Raw genomic sequence first — 25,587 nt, 5'->3', positions numbered from 1 at the left:
AATCGGAAGCAATATGTTAGCGTTAATGAAGCATCCCGCAGACGTTTCATGCTTGTCTCGTCGAACAGGGTCGCAAATGTACACGCGTCGTATTTCCACTGATGGATATTGGAAAAGTTGCAGGCGACACACCAACCAAAGAATCACCTTTGTCCTGTTTACTTCGTGCTCGTCCCGCCTATCTCACAATCCCATAACTTTTCGTTCTTCCCGTGGCTGTTTCCCTTTTCCTGTTCGGACTCCAACCGGTAATATTCCGACGAATCTCTGGCATGTTAACGCGAAACCTGCGCCTGAACATCCGGATTTTACCATTTTTCGAGACTTGTCGAGGAGAGATATTTCAGAATTGTTGTGCGTTACATTTTGCTGGCTCGAAACGCTTAATCTCCAAAGTAAGCCGAGCTATCCTACCTTTGAGCATTTTTTATGTTAGTTTTTGTTGATTTCTTTGCTTGGTAAGGACTTTCATTGTCGGTTTTATTGAGGTTCAGTGCTTACCTTCCTTGTAGTGCGTTTCGCTTTTGCATGGGAGATTATACTCTTAAATGAGAACATTTTTGCAAGATCAATATTTCGGCTCTACTTAGGTATACACAGCCTCTGAATTCCGTGTTGCAACAGATTTTTACGTTCGATGGTTCACGGATGTTTCCGACAGATAAGAAATTTTTCTTTGGCGGGAACAGCGGATGGCTAGCTATCGATATCATCGGCTTCGACGTATACTTTTTCATTTTATTGAATATCCTGTACGCAAATTCGTATCTATCTTACACGACAAATATTCGATTCTACGAAAACGTATTTCCTTCGATCGCTATCACGGCATGAAAACCACACACACCGTTACCCGTGCTTCAGAGATATCTCGTCTGGGTTGTGTAAATTTATCGACCACTTGGACAAGAGCAAGGTACTTGATACAGAGACGGTGGACGTATGTTACCACAGGTAACTTACCTATAAAATCGCAGCGCAGAATTTCTAATCAGGGATACGATTTAATTGCATCCTTGCAGTAGTAGCAAACATATCGATTTACAAAAGCTCGTTTTCTTGTCATCGAAAAACAAACATTACGAGATCATACATAGATAGAGGGTTTCGTCCTTTGCATTTTTACAAGAAATCCAGTATATGTTACTTTAATAAACTACATCTTTGCTTTTCTGTTATGTAGTAAGCTGAATGAATTTTAAAGAAAGGATTCCGTGTAAATTTAAATTTATTTTTGAGGTACGATGATGGAAGTTTTTACAAAATCTTATTAACATGTCCGCGATTAAGTGTGGAATGTATATACGTATATGTGCAGCACGTGGTTGTCGTCATAAACTATAAACCGCTGTTATATGCACACAATTTGTGGTGGATTAAATGGCAATATTTTTTAGCATGATGCAAAGATCCGGTATTAATGTATGATTTCGTTTACATATTATTATATGTTTAAACTTAGAATCTCATGTATATTTTCACGTCACAAAAATTAAAATTGAAATTTTCATTTAAGTGGACACTTTTTCATATTGAATATTTTGTCACATTTTCCATTTTAATCATAAATACGCTTTTGTATTTTTTAGATTTCTCTTTACGCCGAGGGAAGAAAATATGTATGGCAATCTATCAGTATGATTAATTTTTCTCCGTCTACCCAATTTACTCAATCCATTAAGGGCTTCCTTTGATCATCTAGGAGTTTCTCCCAACTATTGACATGCTTGTCCGACATAACCCTTTTCCGCCTATTAGCTTACCGCAGTTTATCGGAGTTTTTAAAAATATTTATAATGTTAGAAATATCCGTCATACATTAATTTGTACAATCCCACACTGCGTCCATCTTCTTCTTATTAATTATTTCCTATCTTTATTAACGTTTCGCGCGATTCTTAGCGTTTCTATTCTTACGTGTACGGACGTGCCTATCTCCGACAATTCCTTGACTTGGACACGAACGTTATGCGCTGAATAACTGCGGTTATCAGCCACGATGTACGAATGTGTAAGGTAGAACTGAAGTGGACACACCTGTTACTTCAATAATAACAAGGAAAGCTTGAACTTTAATAGAAACGTATGAAAACGAATATACCACAGTATATGTATGTATCTTTTTGAATATAAGCGTTGCTCGTACTAGAGTTGAAGGATGCCTGACATATTCGAACGTTGTCTGAATGTCATGCGAAAATGTCTGAATTAGTTGAATGTCAGAAAGTACTTGATTCTTGAAAAATGTTAGAAGAATGTCTAGTCCACTCGAACTGTTTAAGTTCTCTCTGATTTGTTCAGGACGCACGCTGATTGGTTATTGTCAAAATTAATTTTCCGATGAACGGCATCCTGAGTGTCATAACTACCCTTCCATATATCCTTGACACGCCTTTTCCTAGTAATTGGCGTGATACCTGAATTGACGCAAGGTATTTGGCTTTTTGGGAAGGTTAGTAACTTTGATAACTTGTACCATTACAATATGCTTCCAAATTACCCTTCGAAAATACCGAGTTTATAACACGTTGCTGCCCATTGAGTGCAGAATAAATTACAATTTTAAAGAGTATGCTGTATATTAATAATTTAATAATTTAAGATTCCAACTAAAAAATAGCCTTTACCACGAACATGTTATAAGTTTCATCGACAAGGACGTCGTTCTTTTGATGTTTCGGATGGAACATTATGGATGAATGTATTACACCTTTCCTCTTCGACAAAATCCTTCGACCACTTAACCTTTATCTCTCATTCGTTAAAATTTACATCATTCGAAAGAAGCAAGCCACCCGTCCGTCACACCGAGTTTAATTTATTAAAGATCCATTTCCAGTTTTATGTTATTATTAAAGCAACACATTGATCGGTTCCGTCATGTAAATTCATTGACCACTCTGTCGCCTTTACATGTCACACTTTAGATATACACACCCGCACACATACGTGTCTATAGCAACGTGACATTCAGCACACACTTGCGCTCGTGGCAACGTGTTGGATATTGGTAAAGTTGCACGCGACATCCTGCTACTCGAACAACCCCCGTTCCAACCTATCTACCAGAATTCCGAACTCCAGCTGCTGTTGCCTTTTCACTCCCGCTCTCTGTTCCTACTTCCTCGGCTCTTCCCCTTTCGGTAACCTCGATGCGGTCTCTTGAGTTTCGTCAAGGAGCTCGGCTAAGTCGAAATAAAAATACCAATCGAGGGTAACTGCCAAAGGGTTGAGGTTGAAAGGGTTCGACGCGGTTCGATGCATGGCGATAAAGCGATACGATCGGCCGTTCGAGCTGCCTCGAGAGGCAAAGATTCTCGTGGATCAGCATCAGTGAAGAAGCTGACATGCCTTGGTGCGATTGTATTTATGACTGTTGATTTATCGGCTGCACATTTGCAGTGAATTGTTACGCAACTCGTCATAGGAAGAAAATTCGGGATTGTGGCACTTCGTTGGTGAAGAGATTAAGCCGAATGATTTGAAGTGATAAACATTCAACTGGTATTATAAGCAGTTCTTTGGTATTGCTATATTAAAGAGGAAATCCTCGAATCAATTATTTAAGTACGTTCCATGCATTAATGCTCATATCACGACATTAAACATTGTGATTATTAAACGTTAAGAGCAAGCCAAAATTTCGTATAGTACATTATACGCTATCAGACTCACAATGGATACATACTCATTAATAAACAATGTATTTCGATATCATATGTACTGAGTTATCTATTTCGTGGCTATCTTTAGTAATATACGAGTACAACTCGAACAGGTTGAAATAATGACCAGATAACAATTCATTAATTCACTCTCCTCTGTTCCAAGTCGATCGATCTATTCTACGCTTAAATTGTACGTCGACGACTCGTTCATCAATTTTAATCCCCGATTTACTTTCGTCCCTTCCCTGCCTCACGTCAGTTCGTTGTATAGTGGGGTACAAAAATCGTCGATCATATTACGGATTCTTTCAACTCTACTGTACCATCCTAAGCGTCAATTGTATTCAACTATATCGTTGAATCATAAATGACTACAATTATCTGAATTAAATTACTTGATTTTTAAATATTCTACCTTTACTTGTGTTTTACACATATATATTTACTGCAGTAAAGGTAATTGATGACGATGTATCAGAATATGAAATAATATCAAGTAACATGATATTTAAAACAAAAATTGTTACAAAATTATCGGTATTATTAAGAATGATTATTTTATTTGAAACCTTAATCTATAAAAATAAATTTATTTTTTTGGATGCATCTACCGCGTTCCTCGATTATTTTAATCAATTTGGTGTACGTTCCGTGTCGCTTCCTTCGTTGATCACACGAACGAGCTCGAATCACGAACAATCCTTGTTTCTTCCTAGCTGGTCTTGTTCCTGTTTTTCTTTTTTTTCAACGTCATTTTTATTCAAGGGAATAACGAGCGTCGCATTTCGTCGTCGAGAAGGCGAAACCGATCGCCGAGACTAAGTGGACCGAATGAAGACTAATGGGAATGAAAAATGAGAAACGAGAGAGCAGGGACAGGTAGGGATGATGGGTAACCGGAGTCCTGTTAGTATTCATGGAATTCCCTGCATTCGAATTATTATTGATTCGGCGCGACGCGACGCGTCGAAGAAATTGGCTGGACTGAATTGCGGTTTCCGCGACGAGCTTTTGCGCTTTTGAATGTGCCAACATTTTTGAGTTTGCTGGATTTGATTTGATTATGCTATTAGAAGAAATGGTTACGGAAATAACTAGCCTATAAAAATAATGGTACATTTCTTTTAGGAAAGTGATTTGTTCGATAAGCGATATTTTATTTTTTTGAATGAATTCAACAGATTAGTAGATTTTAGTTTGTTTCATTCGTAGCTAAAATAGCATATCCTTTGCAGCTAAATAAATATTTTATTATCGTTAATACCCTTTCGGGAAATATGTATATCGAATACAAATGTTACTAATTGCGTAATAGAAGAATTTCGATTTCAACTCTACTAAAGAATTAACCTACATATTTACCTACATTTGATCGTAGCAGTTAAAACAGATAGATTTAAAACAGATCAAGAGAATCCATTGGAACGACGATTAAAAAAATGGTAGGGAAAGAGAGAAAAGGGTAAAGAAATAAACAAAGCCAGACAAAATTGCTCGATGACGTGGGCGGATGAACGAGAGACAAGGCTCGCTAATACCGGCGATCCGCGGTGGGCGAAAAACAAGCGCAGCACGGCGTGCTGCCAGATATATACGCGCGCCAGTAATTTTTTAATTGCGTTTCCATCGGACATTTTTATGGTCGACTATTCCTCGCGCAGCTATAGCCGTCGGGCATCCGCTCGCAACCATCCCCCTCTGAAACCATTTCACGCAGCCACCGTACCTATATACCTACGTACGTACGTACGTACGCGCGCCTGTGCGCGCTCGTTTTAAGCGGAGCGTTCTGAAATTAAATGAATCTGGGTTGCTTCGTGAGAACGAACGAAAACACGCGGTAAATACAATTGCTATGGAGTTTCCTCGCTGTGGATAACCGTGCATAGCTCGCTTCTAGTACTCCAGTCAGGGTCAATTCGTGGAAAATATCGAAAGTTAGCCAGAAGAATCGGACAATGAAGAAGGCACTTCGACTCGACATTATCAACTAAGTAGCTTAATGTCTCAGGATGACGGTGGATGAGACTTGGATAATTGTGATATTTTTATTTGTGTTACGTTACGAACGATTGATAAAGTTAAAGTGATAGACAGTAATGGTTAAGGGTTTTGTGCAAAGTTATGTGAAGTGAAAGACAAGATGACATACATGAACAGAAATAATAAATTTGATATTTCTTAAGTTAGCCTTTCAATTAAATAAATGAAAGTTTTGTTATGGGAGGCAGTAGTTGAAATCGAGATATCCATAGCAATTACATTGTTTTGTTAAATTTTACTTTTAAATTTACGCGTACCCTCGCTGATGAAAATTGGATTTGTAAAAGCGAACGTAGATTCTAAATCTCAATTTATCTACGGTCATGTGTATTGATCACAATTAGTCGAGATTTCCTAGCAATCTTCATTAATCACAGAAGACTTAGGCTATTCGTAACCCTTGAATTCGATGTAAAGTCTGTTCGCAGATTTATTTTCAGCCATTTAAAGGTTAATTATCATCACTGATACATTTTTATGATAATCTATCGAGAACTTGTTTTATTGTACGAATGTAATTTACAGTAAGAAATTGCACAATTTTACAGCTTAAGCTACTTATGATTTAAAAAAACAGGAGCCGTTGAAAACGCACTTTGTTTAAAATCTATATCTCTATTGATTTCTGACAAATATGACTCTCCTTCCAACGGTTTCGTCGGTACATAGTATAGCATCGCTGGAAGACTGTTTATGAAACACCAACAAAACATAAGCGGAGCCACGACAAAGCGTAAGTACTGACAGGCCTAATGGAGCATTGACTAATGAACACGTGCGTAGTGGGGATATCGAAAGATGACAAAAGGGAGGAAAGCAGATTAAGAGATCAGTTGTCAGTAAGCAATCGTCAGTACGTGCCGTGAGTCGAGAGTTGTGAAGAAGCCGCTAGTCGAGTTAATAAACGAACTGTTAAATAAAACGCCGAGTATTTCTTTGGCACCCTACACGTTCTACACCTCAAATGAATTTAAATGGACACTGTTATGCTGTCACAACCACCATATATGCTTGGGATAGGGCAGTGAAATCGTGCAAGCGAAATGTTTGACTGTGTGAGAAATACGGAGACAATAAAATAATCAAAATTATGCTTCGCTCCAAACGACGATTTCTTGTGAACCGATCGTCTTATTAACATAAAATACAAAGCACTTTGAAAAAGGAAGCTTCTAGTTTATACCAACATTGAAAATACATTTTTACAACTATTTATTATAATGTTATCATATTTTAAATGGTTGGTTATTACATAGGTGTTCCATGTTAAATTGATGATGTCAAGAATTTTTTTTTAACTTAAAATACAATACAGTTGAAATATGAAAATACACTTAATACAAAGATACCTATGTTTCGTATTTATCGAACCCTTTTTAGACATTACTTCTAAAGTAATCTCTAAGGGTTCCCGATACATGCCTCGAACATTAAATTTCACAGCCAAGAAAAATAACCTTCCAATACCCGAGCACTCGAACGAACAAAGACACTCGAAAGAATCCAATTTAAACCGAGGAGACGAAGGAAGCACATTGTATCGTACATCACTGCACCTACGCTACGATTCTACAAATGCAGAGAAAGCTTACAATCAACTCTCGTTTCCCGCGCTCTTTCGATCAATTTACATGCCCTTCCGGTATCGCTTAATAGCCTGTCTTCACTTTCGTCCCACTCGACTCATCACTTCCGTTTGTTTTCGTCTCTTTGGAAGCATCCCCGGTCCGAGTTGCCCTCCCCTTTCCAGCTATCCACCACCTAGGATCAACGAAGCTTTTATTAGTTCGACGCGGGCATGTACAACGCTCGTGGAACAGGGAGGCGTCGATGCTCGCTGGAAAAGCGGTGGAGACAAAAGGACAGAGGAGGACAGGGGGTCGAATTCCCAGTAGATCACTGTCAGGCCTGGAGAAGCCAATATAAATACCTCAACGCCTCGCCAGCTTTGCTTCTCGCGTTGCTGTACAGCTGGCTCGTTGTAACCTGTCTGTCCCGTTTGTTGTCTCCTCTCTCCTAGAAAAAGACTCGAAAAAGGCCGCTGAAAACATTGGGCTTTACGTTCTTCCATGGAATATATTATAGTTACACGTTTCTGCAGAATGTTGCTGCGTAAGATATTTAGAGTAAGACGTTTTGAGTAAATTGATAGATCTTTTCTAGATTGTTAAAGAAATGATTGCCAATGGAAAAAGTACTTTAGCTTTTTTACTTTTTCAAGTTAACCTATCACCTTATTTATAGTGGATCTTAGTTATTTATTTTCATATAGCATCAAAAGAGCCCAGTATTTATAGGATGATCTGATATGATTATACACGTAAGATGGAAGAGTGGGGGAAAGGTGACTAAAGACACATCTTTCAAGAAGCGAAAAGTATTATACGCGCGTATCACCCGAGAACGTATTATTCCACGTACATTCGACTTCATTTTGTTATTCTCCGGACTGGCTTCCGCCTTAGTACTCCACCCAATGAACTAGTTTCCTTCCGGGTGGTACGTGAATTCAAATTTGACGGGAACTCGGCCGGCTCTTAGAGTATCGCTACGAGTTAGTTTAGTGGGAGTGCAACGACTCTCCTCGAGACGCAAGAAAATTCGCCACGGTGCGGTTTATCCTTGTGAAACTTAATCGCGATTGTTCCGCCCCTTTTCAAGACAAGACAAGGAATATCGTTGCTTCAAGAGAATCTTCTATTTAGCGCGCAGGGAAGTTTCTTTACTCGTTAGAAAGACTATGCGCGCCTTATGCTTGTCTGATGATATTGCTGTTCTTTTAGCCTGATTTGAACGTATTGGAGTTAAATTTTCGATGTAAAAGGAGAAATTGAATCACGAAGAGTATTTTACTATGGAAAATCATTTTGTATTGTTCGTTTTCGAACAAAGATTTCTAAGGTAACATTCTCGTACAATAAATTATTCTCTTCATACATAGAAAGAGAGAGAGAGAGGGAGACTGTCTTGTATGTATTCACTATTTTACATTCTCTAGTTCATTTTTAATTATTACATTTAAATATGATTTACATTACTTTACAACAGTTTCCCATCGAACTCATCTACTGCAAAAATTTAAGAACGATAAAGAAGGAGGATCATGATGTGATCGCTGCACTAGCGAACCAGATAAACGATCGCGTATCGTTATTCTCCAGGATTCTCGATTCCTCGTACCTTTGGACAAGAATGTGAGTATGTAACGTTCTCTTGACGCGTACGTATGTAGATTCCGTGTCTGCGAAGAGCAACGATATGCTATAAGTTATTCCACGTATAGTCAACTATTCCATTCGCCATCCGAGGGCTTACTTGTTCGGATGGGTCAAGCACGCGACAGCCTCTCTCAGACGCTCGTTTTTCATCTGTCTCTGGAAGGACAGAGGGTTGACGGCGCGGGGAATTGGCGTCCCTTCCAGGAACACGTACTAAGAACATACTGGAATATCTCGTCACGTAGGTCCGGCAACTTGAAGCCAGAATTAAGGGAAACTCGCGCTCGAAAGTTCGCCCCCTTTCTTTTGCAATGGCTGACCAAAGTTGAGACTGATTCCCGATTTCATGGTTTTTGCCGTGTGACGCCCGAACAACCATCGAGACTACGATCTTCTTCAATATCCGCCAAGTTTCCTCTTGTTTCTTGCCCTCCGTCGAGTCACGACTTTCGTATTTTAGTTCTTCTCTTCTTTTCGTTTCTTCGCATTTTGTCTTCCTTTCTTCTTCCGATTTTTTCATTCCGAAGTTGGAGAGAGGTGTATTGATTAAAAAAAATAGCCGCAGGTATGATTTAGTTCTGTAGATGATTGCCGAGAAACGAGAAGTTTCTATTTTCGTTGATGAAAGGAATAATGGTTATTGAAGAGAATTTTGTAATTATGTGATTATTATAAATGTAAATTGGGTAGAACGCGTAGGTTGCTAATTTTTCTATAACTGGCATCAATCACACAGTACGAGTAATTTTTAATGGCATACCAGTTCTTTGTAGAACTATTTGTTTTACGTTCTCTAAAAAGATTCGATTTTTTTTAGAAACATTCAAAGAGGCGCAAAAATTGTTTTCATAGAAAAACGATAAAATGGCTTCAATTAAAAATTAAATTGTGGTAATTGTGTTCCGTCTGGATATTCGTATAACGAGTTGATATTCTCAATTAGATCATTTTTTAATCGACATAAAAATGGGTATGACAAAATTTTGCATAAATCGATACGACAGATTTACGATGTTATGTGTATTTTTTACGATTTTTAGCTAATTGCATATTATCCTACTCATTTCACAAAATGCTATCGTTTTAATAGAACATGTGTTCGGTTCATCAATATTATTTGCAATTTCAAACGACTTCATCATCAAATAAATGCAAGTAAATGTAATTTTAAATGTCGCGAAATTTTCGGTAAAAACACTGTCTTATGAATTATTATCTAACGAATAGTACTGCCATATTTGCAATTGGCCAAGTGTGCTATATATCTTCTCGTTCACCTCTTTAAACAATAGTTCCGCAATTTTAATTTCAAGCCTTTACGAACTTAAATTCGTTGAGGGATTAAATCCTATTCATGGGCAAGTATTGCTTCTTCGCAACACATGTACACTGCAAAAAGGAATACAATGTTCAATCGGTCGACAAAAACGAACGCTTTGACGATTACTCCCTTAAGCTTAAATTCTCGAAACGTTCATTCCTTTGAACCTTCTATTTTTTTACGTAGAAATATTCATTTAACGGTATTCAGGATTCTTACTTTTTAAAGATCGAACGCGGAGAAGCTCGTTTAATTGCTTGCCGTGTTTATCTTTTCACGTGATACTTCTATTACTTTAATGATCGGCACATGATTTCATTATCTATCTCGTATGCCATGTGAGTACTAGAGTGGTGTAATGAGCCCTTCCTTCATCCTCCCAGTCTCGTTTAGGACAGCTTCTCTCGTCCTCTGTCGAACGACCTCGGATTTCCAACTCTCCTTCCCCACCTTTGTAAACCTTCTCGACTCTCCGTTCTTCCTTCTGTTCTCTTCTCTCTTTGACCATTTCACGGCAGCTGTGTTACCAGCCTTTCGGTCCTGCACACCCTTCACCACCCTCACAATTACGTTGCGCGTGCTCTGACTAGAGAAACATACACCACAACTAACATCCCCTCCAGCAACCCACTGGAGACGGAGACGAAAGACGACTCCCTTCTCTCTTTTCCTTGAAATACATCGTCTCCTGCATTTATAGCCGATTCTTCTTTCCCTTCCTCGCTTTCCTCTTTGTATCCTTTTTTTAATTTCTTCTTTCACTCTCCAGCTCTGCCTGGATGTTTGCTTTTGTCGTTTTTCGAATCTCTTTTCTCTCCGTAGAGCTTGACCTTTACTCACGATTCTTCTTTTGCATTTGTTGCTTTCTGTCCTCTCTCTGCGAGTACAGTACTTCTTCCGGAATTCCGACCTCTTCCGCGCACATTGTTGTGTTACACTTTTGTGTTCCACTAGTTTATTCCAGTTATTAATTCCATACCCTTGCTGTACATCTAACTTTGTTCATTTCGCTCATTTTCTCCGGAATATTTTCTTTTTCATTTTCATTTTTTGACGTTCGAGGCGTAGGAGTTCCTTCTTATGTTTTCAAGACCAACTTCTTCCGTAATCCCATTTCTTCCTCGTACATCTCTTTCGAGTAATCTTTTTCCCTTCAATATTTCGTCTACTTGCTTTTTCTTTTCTTAATTTCTTTCAGAATCTTCCTTGTCTTCTTCTGCTCTGATTCCACTCTTTCAATGAAATTGTTCTTTTTACCCTTGTCGTTACCATTTTCCTTATTGAAACTTTTTGTACTGTTATTAAATTGCATATTTCCGCCATGTTCCTTCGTTTTTATCTGTTTTCAATCTTTTGCCGTTGTGCCGTTTTCAATTGCATTATTACGTGCTATGTCAAACATTGCATCTTTATCGGTCGCATATTTTATCGAGTGAAACTAATTAAAATTGAGGATTTACGTCATATTTATCTTTTTCTATTTTACTATATGTAGTAATGGTAAATAGGACAAGTCGCTCTAATGCGACCAGTTTAATAATTACTGTTCTTAGAATAGTAATTATTCTGGTTACGTCGTTGCCTTGAATCGTGCTGAATTTCCATTTGGTAAAAACCCTTTGAGATCGAGTAGAGAATCAATAATCTCTAAAGTAGCTAATTGTTGTGAACGAGCTCGATAAGTGGTTCAGTGACCATTGAATCTTGGAATTTTGACATAGCAACTCGAATGAAAATTTCGAATTTGACATCTGACCGACGAAACCGAAGTTTGCTAAAGCTTAGCTTATATGCTAAAACTGGAAACTTTACCTTTGAGGAAAGCATGAATCGGTATTAATTCGAGTGCACCGCGATGTTTATCAAATATAAACCGACCAACATTATCGCGTATAATAACGCTGCCGCTGCATTTACGATGTTTACGAAATATTAACATTTGGAAATTTTATTTCGATATGTACAACGATATGATACGATAGGTATAATGCTCCATTTTCTTGGTTAACGTATTGGATTACATGTATAACGTGTAATTCAATAACATAAGAGTATAATGTTAGCACATACATAGCACCTGTGAATATATTTTCTTCTTTCTCATCATTTCTGCCTTCTCCGAAATAACGAAGTCAATGTGTAACATTACAAGGTTCTTCAAGCTTATCACAATTAATTCATTTATACGCTTCTCGTTTAATAATTGGCACGGCTTGAACTCTTATACATAAAAGCAGAGGAGAACACAGTGTTCCAGACTTCACGGAACTTTTGTAATCACTTTAAGTGCAGTCGCGTACGACTTGATGAGAATTCGAGCGAATGAAATGAACACGAAAATTCGTGACAGAATGCTGATGCTTCTGCTCGAAAATCGCATCGTTTAGGAAATTGATACCGATTCGTTTCTTCGATTCCATGAAAATTAGTAAAAGATTGGCGGTCATTGCGAATAATCGGATAAGCTAACTTTTGAATTAATTTCATAGTCTTTGATAATTTAAAGATTATAGGTTAATAAAAGCCAATGATTGGCTAGTTTTATCTTTAATATCTATTTTTACTATTTAGATCGCCACGTTAAACTTCTCTATGCTACGAAACGGAATTTGTTTTAAATTATCTTTACTTCGAAACAATGGCAAAACTAATAACCGTGCAATTACAAGAAGTTTTAACGTATTGTCAAATATTCAATGCATGCGTTTTCATGAAACTTTCGAGAGAATAAAACTTTCATCTATTTGCCTATTTCAAATCATTTTCTAGTGTTTACGCAATTTTTGAACAACTTCAGAGGTAATTTTTATTTTGTCGTAGAGCTCGTACCATATCGTTGCATCAATTTTCATATAAATTTCGGCATATGTATATTTTTCTAATATGCGTCAGATAATTGAAATTTGGGAATACAGTAGCGAGAAGTATTTATGAATAATTATAAACAATTAATAATATTCAAAGTAAATTAATAATATTCAAAATTCCACAGGAAATCTGCAATTGCAGCTCGCAAAATTTTGTCAATTTTGTAAAAGGAAATATCAATACACGTAATGAATCGAACTCTAAAATAGCGTATTCTTGTTACCCGCGTTGCTGGCATATTTAGGGCCAGAATTTGATCGAGAATTCATACAAAATGTATAACGCAGTCTATCTCCATTTATACACTCAACCTCTTAGGTACGGTTGAATTTTGTGCGGGGCTGTTTCTCTGTACGGCAGAGTTTGACGCGAATTACGCGTAAACGATATACAGCACTGCAATGTGTGGCAAATGATAATGCTGTTCTCTACGCAAGCACATTGGAATGAAGCTTTTTATAATTAAATTACAATTTTTCTTAAACATATGATGCATATACTTTAACTTTAATAATTTACTTTAATAATTAATAATACAATTGAGTGTGATATATTTTAAAGCACGGTACGTCACATAGACCACATCACAATTTTCACACTGATAGCGCGATAATGTTTTTCAAATTGCTCTTCGTTTTCTAATTTGAAGCGACATTTTGAGGTCGAAGATTCTAAAAAATTAGAAGGATACGGATCGGTATGATAAAAAGAGCATAATAATGGTATTTTTATTTTAACGGAAAGCAACAATTGATATCTGACACTGGCGTATCAAAAACAAGGACTATATATTCTGTCTGTATATTGTTAACATTGTTATAGAACGTTGCGAGGGCAAGAAAAGCGCGAAGCAAGACAAATAAAAAAGATCATTTAGTTCAAACGGAGAATGAGTCAGTAGAGTGAGCCACTATAGTGGCGTGTCGTAATATAAGATGACATCCGCGAAAGCCAGTATAGTGGCGCATCGTACCTAAGTGATTAATTAGAGTAACCAGGTCTCCGTAGAGAATGTGAGCAGGAGCGAGGGAGGGGAGAGAGAAACGAAGTTTGTTTTGCACTCGGACATCAGGCCAATACCGTATCAGTGTCAGGATCGTTCGTTTTAACACATTTGTAGGATATAAGCTATGTAAGCACACTGTTTAATATTAACGCTGGTTACGCGTACATCATATCACGGATATTTACGTCGGACCATGCGCACACACCACGCTTTCAGCACGAAGGGGTTTAATATTTATAATGCACCAGCGACTTGCCCTGGCAAGAAGTGTAAATGTTTTGTCAGTGACTTCTAAAACTAACTTTTAGCGCGATATACGAGATCCGGAAAGATGGAAGGTATTTTTGTCAATAACTAACGAACCAAAAGGATGTAGATATTTATTAGGTTTGGGAAGAAATCATTGTAAATAGGAAAGATTAAAATACTGCCTACAATAGCTAAAATAGCTAAAGATAAACCAAACTAAAAAGTGATGCTATTCTCGAGCGGAGATTTTAATTTTATACCTGTGTCAAGAAATTTCTAATGCTCAATTATAGCTTGCGGAACAATTTTGTACATTTACGCAGATTCACGGCACAGAGCTCGCAAATTACAAACGAGCGTTTTCTTGAATTAACCGATAAGATGCGTTAAGAAAGAATTTTATTATGTTCGCTTGCGATTCATGGCTGCGCTACCATAAAATGGTTCTCCCCCGGTTCCCATTACCGAGAAAATTTATCCTGGGCATGTATAAAGTTAGCGGGGCCGATTTGCCATCAGTCAACGAGCGGCAAACAGGGAGAAAAGTGTGATCTGTCAGCGGACAAATGGCGACCGTCGACCGCCCATTTCCATTGGCGTACTTTCCCATACAATTTCACTTCTTTCCACTCACCTTATTCGATTTCACTACCAAATGCGAGAAAATATACATTTACCGCGATGGTCGTCGGGCACATATCCTTCTCCAGCCTCCGATCCATCCCCACCTTCCTATCCTATCCCATCCCATTCCTCGTGGCTCGTGGTATGTTTTTCCGGGACTACGAAGAGAGAAGAGGCTCGAAGAATGAAACACGAATCAAAGTTTGCCGAAGGAAGGCGGACTGAAACAGCGAAAGGAAAGAGTAGAAAAGAGAAGGGCGAATAGGGTGAACGACGGAGAGGGATAGAAAAGTGCGAAAGAGAAAAAAGCCGCGGGCTTTTGAGTCTCGATGGCACACCATAATGTATATATCATTCCGATGATCCGATCGGTGAGTTACGGAGTTTCGAAGTACAAGAGTGGATTTACGGTAGTGCGTGGAAGTTAGCCGCTGATCCGGCTCCAAGTAGCGGAATTCACTCTTGCACTTTCGAACACCATAATTCACAAACCGGTGGAATATTCGGGATTTCAGAGCGTTATGGAATAATTTACAGTATTCCGTTCGAACTTTATTTTCTTTCTTCTTTTTTTTTTTTTACCTCGTTTTCATCTCACCCGAACGACACGACGCGACGACGTTAAAAGCGTGGTATTTTTTCGTTGACTTTTTGCGAAACTCTTTCGTTTCGATCCGACTGCGAGATGATTCGATCAGCTTTTCGGTTTGTTTAGTGCCGTAGTATATGCTCTGCCATGCCGATGCGACGGGAAGATTGTCACGTCGTAATTTGTGAACCACGGGTAATAGATGAGAGATTGTTCCGATAGAAATGGAAATATGCGCAAAGTTTCGTTATCAGAAACGAAAAAATATCTTAGAACTATCGTCGAATGTTTCATAATTGCATATTTATTTGTTACATTTTGATCAATCATTTGAGGCTATATAAAATTCGAAAATGAAAAATTTCGAAGCACCTCGCACAGTAAATTAATTACCTATGAAATCTATGAAAAACGTACGATTCCAACGATCCTGTAATTGTAACTTATCAACTTCCTTTAGAAAAAAAAGGGGAGAGATCGTACTACGTAACGCGTATCGCAATCTGCGATGAAATTTGATCCAGCAGCGAACGAGGTCTGGAAACACGCGATATCAGCAGTCGGTGATCTGATATCGGTCTTTCGAAACAAATTTAAATCAATCAATCAAGCATACCCATCGCAAGAGCGAGGTTCCTCAGAATCCCGGCGTTAAATTTCAAGCGTGCAAATGGTAAACATTTTCCGGAGTTGGCGGTGCTCGTAAAACCGATCGACCTCGTTACAAATCATCCCTCTCTCCTTGCTGGGACACGAGTCTCCGAGGATCGAACGGGATGGATAAACGCGCAAACACTCTTCTCCCGCTGTATTTGCTCCTCTACCATCACCCCTGTAACTCCATCTCTCTTTGCTTTCTCATCCTTCTACTTTCTTTCTCTTTTTTTCCCTCCTCTTGTTACCCGTTTTTTTGCAGCCGAGGCGTTAAACCGGCTGACTATTAAAACCGCACCGGTTGCCAGTTTCAGGCAAGCGGCCATATTTCGGTGTCGGAAAGTCGAAAAGGAATTCATGGCTACTGCTGGCCAGCCAGGACACTGTGAATTAAAGCACGCCCCGGTAAATGGACGAGTGGAAGAAGCGCGTCGTCGATGTTTTCTCGTTTCTCATAAAAAAAAAAAAGAATGTCCGTTCCAACGGGCCACGAGCACTTAGCGAATGATTTTTAAATTGAATCATGTTTTTTCGCCAGGCCGTGCAGCATCCACTCTGTCTCTGTCTAGTGTTCGGGGCTGCCTCCTTTTTTTCTCTGTTCGTTTCATCAGATTCGCGAAAAAGGGTACCGGAAAACCCCGAAGAAAAGAGGAGGAAGAACGCGTTGACAAGTGAGAACGGAAGAGTGAAACAACTCTTCCGGCGGTTTTCTTCGACGAAGCAAGAAACAGCGACCGGTTTTTCGCTAGCCAGCAATTACTCTCGATTGTTTGGCCTGGCTGTCTTTGTTTCGGTGTAAATACCTCGATGGATGTACGTTTTGGCTTTTTCCTCGAGCAGTCTTCTCTCGTTCGCGAAGCTTGTGTTTCTTTACGGCGAACGTGTACGTTTTGTCCAACACTTTTATGAAAGGGAAACTGTTTCTTTTATCGGGCTAATATCGAATTTTTCTACGAATTTTCCTGTTGTCCTAATAGCTAATGGTAATTTAGGTTATCTTTAAGGATTCGCTTTATTGGTTTGTTTTAAGATTAATGGAACCAAGTTTAAATAAACTTTGAGAAATTATACTCGTAACGCTGGAACGAACTATATAATATATATATAATATATAATATATAAGATGGAGTTTCTTTTTTTTTAAACAGAGACGAAGATTTCTTCGAATGATTAATACTTTTTTTAAATTTTAAGACAAATACAATTTGCTAACAAAGAAGAATAATTAAAAATAATTGTGCATATATGTTGTGGAAAAAATTTCGGAAAATTATTTTTGAAATAAACTACAAGGAAATAAAGCTTTTCTCCTCCAAATCAGAACCGAAAAGATTTAACTTTTAAAATGGTTAATTCTTTTCTTTGAACTTTAAGGTATTTAATTTACCGATAAAGAAAAGTTGAAATAATGCACGTATATTATCACATCTATTTTGCTTAATATAACTTACAAATGTAACGATTATGTTCGTATCGTTTTTAAATGGATTAAACTCGCTGTTCGTTTTGTCAGCTCGAAGAAAACTCGATTTCTGATGCAGAAGATTCTCGAGAAATCTGACGCTGGTAAGTTTCACCGGCACTTGGTTTGTCAGACCGCAATTTAGATTAAAAGGAATAATTACAACAGCTATTTTGGACGAAACTTCACGTGCTCGTAAATCTGCTCACTCACTTCTCAACCGCGAATTTTAGCGAGAACTTCGGCACACCGATAATGAAAGCAAATTAAGACACCTCGCTTGCCATTACGCCGGCAAAAAACGAAATAATTGAACAACAAGAATGAAAAAGCAAGTTATTCACTGAGCAAAATATGAGATTTTTGAAATAATCAAAATGCTACCAAGAGACAAATGACTCCGTTTTAACGAATAAAGGGTTAAATTAATTCCAAATTATTCTACGACTATATTATTGAAATAATATTAAGATTATTTTAATTTAAATCAGTATTGAAGTAAGTATTGATCAGTATTGAGTAAGTATTGAATAGGTCAAATTACAAATATATATAGTGTACTCATTATTGAAATTTATTAATATTAAGTTCCACAAGTTTATAATCATAAAAAGATCAATAGAACTACGAAAACATCAGTCTCTTTTGAACAAGACTAGACTGATTGATGTTAATGATCGATGGATAATCGGAGAGGATTGTGTACGGGTGAAGTTTAAGCGAGCCATAAGCGGTGGCTGGTTAAATCGAGGGCAATCTTATTTCCATCGTAGTCGAGAATAGTTCTGGTTGTACGTACGTCGATTTAGTGTCTTCGACGGGAAGTTTCCAGATGCTTTTAGTGGCCTTGGTTCGCGTGCATACCTACTTCCGGCCTGCTGGCTTACGGGTCTCTTCCTATGCCAGTTAAGCGGATGTCTTGGAGGTTGGAGGACTTGACAGCTTGCGGGCTAAGTGGTTGTAATACCTTTAACCAGAATTTGTCCGAACTTCTGCGTGAGCATACAATCAGAAATCCTGCGCCTTTCTTTATGAAGATGAAGAATGCCAAAGAATCGGTCAATAAATTTCAAAGTAACGATTATTACGATTTCTTCTTATTATCTCACCTGTATATGCATCTTCAACGTATTGCATATTGCAATTAACATGAAAACTATACTACGAATGAGATGTTAAGTTTGTTAATGAAAAGTATTTCCACGGTGCTAAATGATTGTAATAAGTACTTAAACGAAGTGTAATCCTACTTACCGCATAGCTTGCAAAACTCGTCTCGAGTTGTATAGTAGCTTACTTTGAAATACTGGTACTTTGAAATTTTCTGTCCGACCACGTCGAGTTTACGAAGTAAATTGAAACTAATTACGCTTGTCAGCATTGACGTTTACTTTGACTACTTGAAATCTAATGAGACTCGCGGAATGTTTATTCTGTTTATCACATCGGGAGAAAGAGTACATCTATTTTGGAAATTTTTTGCGTTTGATTAATTTTATTATGAAAAGTTTGCGATTTCTCGTGAATGAAATTTGAATTATTTCAGATTCAGGAAAACTTTTCACTGCAAACATATCTATTCATAAATAAATCGTTTCAATATTCTAAAAATCAACTAAAAAGGTATTTAATTAATCGGATATTTAAAATGGAAATTATATTAATTAACATTAAAATATATTAATTACATTAAAATTGCATTGGAAACAAATTTTTATAATACGGATATTTCAAACTAATTTCATTTCATCTAAATATTCCTGGAATTATTTTATTCTATAAAAAGCTAATGTTCCGTGCACTCTTATCATAACCTATACTTTTATAAACCAGCACAGGAAAATAGAGAAAATATGCCAGAAGAATAAATTTAGAAAAAGAATAAACTAAAAATTTCGCATCAAATAAGCTCGAATGTCGATTCCTGAAATTTAGTGATTTTATTGATTTTATTCGGTTTTTCATTCGGTTGCATGATTAAGCACGATAATTAAGCCGTAGCTTAAATATGGTGACTTTTCTCTCTACGTATATCAAATAAAAGTGACGAATAAATTAAATATAGAATTATTTTGAATATTTATAAGTTATTAAGAAATCGTTCATGGTGTTCGAATGAGTTATGCCCTTTCGCAAACAAAGGGAATTATTGCGTAAATAGGCGGCAAACGAATCGATCGAAGATCGTGATGTTTGCAGAGAAGATTTCTTCGGTGCAATAAAACCTTAAAAGTTCGATAAAAACCTTAAAAGTTCAAGTGCACACAGAAACTCTATTTCCATTTTGTATTTTATATCAAATTTTTGTTGAGCCGTTTGCAATTCGAGAATAATTCCTATCACGGTTTTGAGACAAAAGAATCTATTTCCTCAAAATTTTATTTTATTCTATCGTATTTTTCATCTTTTTGTTCTGCTCCACGATGTTTTAGTTGAACGTAACGCTTTATAACTTCTTGCAAATTTCTTCTGGTTCGTGTTAATATATAACTGAAATTTATGGACTGTAATACTTTTGAAAATATCTTTACGAATATCTCCATAAATTTCTGAAAAGCTTCGGCACAGGAAAATGAGAGGGACGATGAATGTTCCAGTGGAAACCAATGATCTAACTTAAGTATCTGTTAAATCGTAAGAACAAGCGGTCGTTCCATATATTTTGACGGTGTGCTCGAATATCCTCCAAGTTCGCGCACAGACGAGGATGTACAGATGAAGTTGGAGGAAGTTAACTGGTTCTCTTCTCGGCTTTTCCTCTTCCTCGTGCTTTACTGCAACTGTGCAAGTCCCAGACGTGTTTACGCAAATGCGGTGAAGTGTTGCTTCCTCGGAAACTCGATTTATTCGATGAGAGAATAAAGGAATGAGCGTGGACACCATGAGAGGTAAAACGGGGACTTTATTACTTTCATTAATTATTTCACAGCTCGACTTTCGTATACAGATCGTATTTTGTTACATTGTAAAATTTGAGACAAAAGAAATCAATGTTTTTAATATTTTAATTGAGTATATTATATATACATGTTGAAATCTGCCAAGTTGCAAAATTCCAGTCATATGATATTTCTTTACTCGAGACATCAATGCAATTGATGCAAATCGAGATAATGCAATCAATCAGAACATACTCGAGAAAGAAACAGGATAAACAACAAGAAGGAAAAACAGCTTTTTCCAAGCTATTTAACAGTGCACATGAACACATCGGACAAAACAGCAATGTAGTCGGAACATATAATACAAAAATGGACATCAATGACTATAATAAATTGCACTTGTGTGTTTAACAGGAAAACATATCAGCGAGAAAATGAAAGTCCTGATCAAATTTTTATCATTAGGTAGCATTTTTATCCAGATCCTCTTAGCGTTATTTCGAACATAATATCTTAAAAGATAATATTCTACTTCACAAAAGCTTTATATATCTCATTTTAAAGATATGATTGAAGTGACGAGCGTACACGGTGAATATCATCGAAAGGAAAATCGAGCAAGGCAATTCATCCGACAATTTCGGTTGGAATCGGTGAGCTGTATGACAATTAAACGGGCCATGGGGCACGTCATGGTAGAAGGTTATTCGCCAGAGGGTCAGACAGCTTGCGGGTTAAGTGGTCGTATTACGTTCAAGTCTGGAACATGGTGAAACTTACCACATATAGCGACGAAGAGGGACGATTTAGCTGTCTTTAAGAGGATGTTAGAATCGTGAAGCTATTCTAAAGTTTGTTGTAATGCTAGTTATAGCGCGACGTAATGCCGCGGCTAATTTCTTTTTGGAAACCTTTACAAAATGAGATAGGAATTTAATTTAGCATGGTAAACGTTTGATGTTGTAAATTAAAAATGTTTGACGATAATATAATGGTTACAGCATTATGTAATTTCAGTGTATGGAATGTTAAGGAAAAGTGTTTAGTAAGTTGAAGGAAAATAACATACATTGCATGAAGACAAAATTCAAATACCACCGTTATACTTAGTCCTACTAAAAGGACAAAATTTCAATTGCCAGTTCAATTTTATACATATCCTCTGTCATGGTATGTGTTTGCGTATTTTACGAAGCTCGAGCGGAAGAAACATGCACGAGAAGATGAAGGGGGTCGATCCTGATGCGAACTATAGGCTCAGACAGCCGGTCAAAGAAAGAGGAGAAGAAGATCGCGGAAAAAGGAAACCGAGGGAAGAGATGGAAAAGGAGGCGAACTGGCGGAGAAAGAAGAAGAGACGGTGGCAATACAGAGAACCAGAGCCAGACTGGATGGCGCTGATCTCGTCGCCCGCGTGGTAAACAAAGCTGTAACTCTCCTCCCGTGGCAAGGAATCAATGCGCGCTAGCGAGCTCTCCGAGGTACAAGTACATACTTAGTTTTGTCGTAACGTGCATGTTGATGCACTTCAGTGAAACGCTGTCACACAATAGTACCATGTAACTGTCCTTTTTCTTCTTTTCTTAATCGATTGATCGATCGCTGTATAGTCTTTTAAACAACTTGGTATCCTTCGTGGTTTTTGGGATTTGATAGAGGCAGAATGCGCGGTAGTAGAAGCAATCTATACTCGTTATTACTAACTTACGATAAGCTCTTAATGACTTTCTCTGCGGACGTCATCAGATTTCCCGGAAAGCCAAGTAACCGAAACGAAAGCAATGATTCACTGCAGGGATTTTATAGCACGATATTAATGATTCGTGGAAAGTTTGGTGAATGCTTAGCATTTCGTGGATCGTCTGCCGCGAATCTCTTCTCAGACATCTATCTTACTTGCCGCATAAAGCAACTGTTGACTCTTTTGATAGATGAAGAAAGACGAAACGAGCCGTGGAAAGTCGATTGTTGATAGTTTTTGTAGTTTTTCTTGGAATTAATGGTAGAATATGTTCACAATTTATATTTTAATGGAATGTTTAATAGAAAAGTATGACATCTCGTACTCTTTTGATAAGAGGGTCCTTTCACGAATATTGCACAATTGACATTTTCCACGAACGAATGTGAATATTGCGAATTGATGGAATAACGAGAAAAGAGAAAAATAAGTGAAAGAAAAACAGAGAAACAAAAGTATCGACGAATCAATCGGTGATACGATAAAAATCTAAGACAGTAAATATAATCCTACTGTAGTTTTCGATACCCGCTTTACATTTCATTCCGAGACAGAAGAGTAACATTCAGTTTAACAAGTCGGCCGAGTCCCTTCGGCATTTTGTGGCGTTTGAACGATGATGACGAGGTGAAAACCACCAAGGGAGAACCTGTGGAACACTTGGCAGCGTACACTGAGGTCAATCGCTCGTGACGAAGGTTTTACAAGGGTGGGAACGAGGGTCGGGGGCGATACTATTTCAGCGACCATGGTTAGCAAGCCCTCAAAGGTGGTTAAGTCGAGCCGAAGGTTGCGTTTAGTGGCACTTCTATGATACGTTACAGACACGGGGTTTGTTGTCTGATCTGGGTCGGACGATTCTCATTCTTTTTAAATAGATCTTTTTAAACTTCTATTTTAAAATATATTCGTTTCTCCATATGCTTCTTATTTGTGACGGTTGAGAATTAACTATATATGATATATTTTATCTAATACTCTTTTCCTTCAAGTTAAGTACAACACTATAACTCCTTTCAAAGTAAAATAATTAATCTCAAGTACTTTACCTTTCCGAATCCCTGACATTTGTAACTCAGTCACTCGCTATAAAAATTCATGTCATTTTTTTATTCCACACACGCAATAACATTCATCTTCTAATCAAAATATCACAAACCGATCTCCCACCTATCGATGAACGCCTACCCTTATCCCCTTTCGATATCATTCTTCCCTCGAAGAATTCTCATTTTCCAGTCACGCGAGGACACTAAAACGCGGTTGCGCGCTTTCGTCCTATCTCGCGAGCGACCGAATCGAGATGCTTGGCATCGATCAGAACGCCGTTCCCACTGTTCCTCAGGAAGACTAATGTCCGTTGTTCGTCTACGTCTGGACGAAAGTGCCGGGCAGATTTTTCGGCGCACTGGAGAGTGGAATCCTTTCGACGCCGGTCGTCTCGACGCGGGTCGTTGCGGCAGAGACATAACCGCTGTTACGCTGACAGTCGGCCCGGATAAATCGAGGTGAAAATTCCACTACGGAATACGAAAAACGGGGGTGAAACGCAGAACTGTCACGAGTCAGTGCCGACGTTGTCGCTGGTTATGGTCGCCAAGACTTATGACTATGGCAATGGAGTTGCATTCTCCCCAGTCGCGACAGCGAATGTTGCGTGGCTTATCGATTGTGAGGAGAAGTCGCTCAGTCATGGTTGTTTCTTCTCAAAACGATGGGTTTCTGAGTCGTACTATCGATGGTACAAATTTGACATTTAGAGAACGTTCTAAAAGTTTCATTTAGAGTCACATATTGTTAAAATCGTAGTTGCAAGCAATCAGGAGATATCTTTGTACCACTGAACTTGATGAGCCGTGATTTAGTAGTTTAACATCCACTATGTTATCTATTGAAAGGCGGATTTTAAATGAAACGGATCTTTTTCCTCCTTACTTCTCATTTTCTTTCTTCCCTTTCATTACAGCGTCACGAGAGCTTGTACATTAGGCAAGGTGAAGGAAATACACTGCTATACGAAGGAAAGCAAAGAGATCTTATTGTTGAAAATATAAACCAAAAAGGGTACCTTTGTGATGTATAAAGCATAAAGGGCATATTACTGTAAAAAGAGAGACACAGCGAAAGACCATTTCCATCGTTTCGCGTTAAGATAGACAAGACGAATCGAAGAAGGATTAGATAGACAGGACGAAAATTACACGGAATTAAAAACGGATTAAACTGATGTGTCTCCCATCTATACGTTCTTCCCGTTTTCTTTCATTCATCCTTTTATTCCTGATCGTAAACATCGGTCACTTAAAGAGGAATCGAAACTTATCGCAAGAATGTCGCGGAGTAACAACGTACTGACCTATTTTCTGCTGCAAGGTGTGACTGTATCGACTGAATGCATCGGAAGTAAACAGCGTCGTATACTTACACGGGCGAAAGAGGCCTTCTTATTTCTCCAGGGACGATTGTCGGACATTTCGTAGCTCCAAGAGAAGTTTCTTTTCTTCATCGGATCGTTCTCTCTCGTATCGGTCATTATTTCCTTTTGTATCGATTAAGCCGCGAATCGGTCTTCGTGATTAGAATTCAATCAGTTTTTTATGATTGCTGAACTAGTCTCATTGAATTCTGCTGAAATTTTGAAAATGTAACACTTGCCACGTGCTTCTTCTCTTTGTTCTTTCCTTTGTAAATTAACTTCACAACAAGTTTGCGAAGTTGAATTTATGATGTCTAATTGTAAGTAGTTTTGAGTTGAAAAGACCATGGGTTTACGATTGAAATGTGATACCTTCCTTCTGCGGAAAATGAACTTTGCAAGTTAATTTAACTTTTTAATTTATAAATGAACTTTGGAAAATGTACATTTCACGGTACAAATATTTTCAAGTCGGAAGTACGTGTAATTTTAAAAGTAATCTAAATAAAAATCTATTTGGAAGACATATAAATGGTACATCATTTGCAAACGTAGTATTTGTAAAACACAACTTTTGCTACGTACGTTTGATTTTCGATAGAAAAGGGTTTGAGTAGATTCTAAGTTGTTAGTGAAAAATAGGAATTAGTAAACAATAATTGGATTGATGCATCTGAATAAAAGATAGCGACTGGAAAATTCCTTATCGTTGATAAAAATTCGCCTATGTTGAATGATATATCCAATTGCACTGACTTCTTAGAAAAACGCGTTAAGGAAAGAGCAAGAAGAAGATCGGGTAAATGCAGGTTTCTAAATAGATGGCGAAACCATCGCAGGTCACCC

At 37.8% G+C, this 25,587-nt stretch overlaps 1 protein-coding gene across 5 annotated transcripts in view; it reads left to right on the top strand.

Moving 5' to 3' along the window:
* The window catches only part of LOC138180724 (lachesin), a 299,803-nt gene that overhangs the window by 140,553 nt on the left and 133,663 nt on the right, over window positions 1-25,587 (top strand). The gene's annotated exons all lie outside the window — the stretch shown is intronic.

Source organism: Bombus flavifrons, chromosome 6 (genome assembly GCF_040668555.2).
Source record: "Bombus flavifrons isolate JBK064 chromosome 6, iyBomFlav1_principal, whole genome shotgun sequence".
Classification (NCBI taxonomy): Eukaryota; Metazoa; Arthropoda; class Insecta; order Hymenoptera; family Apidae; genus Bombus; species Bombus flavifrons.
The sequence above is the reverse complement of the archived record's forward strand: the minus strand, read 5'-3'. Positions and strand labels throughout refer to the sequence as shown.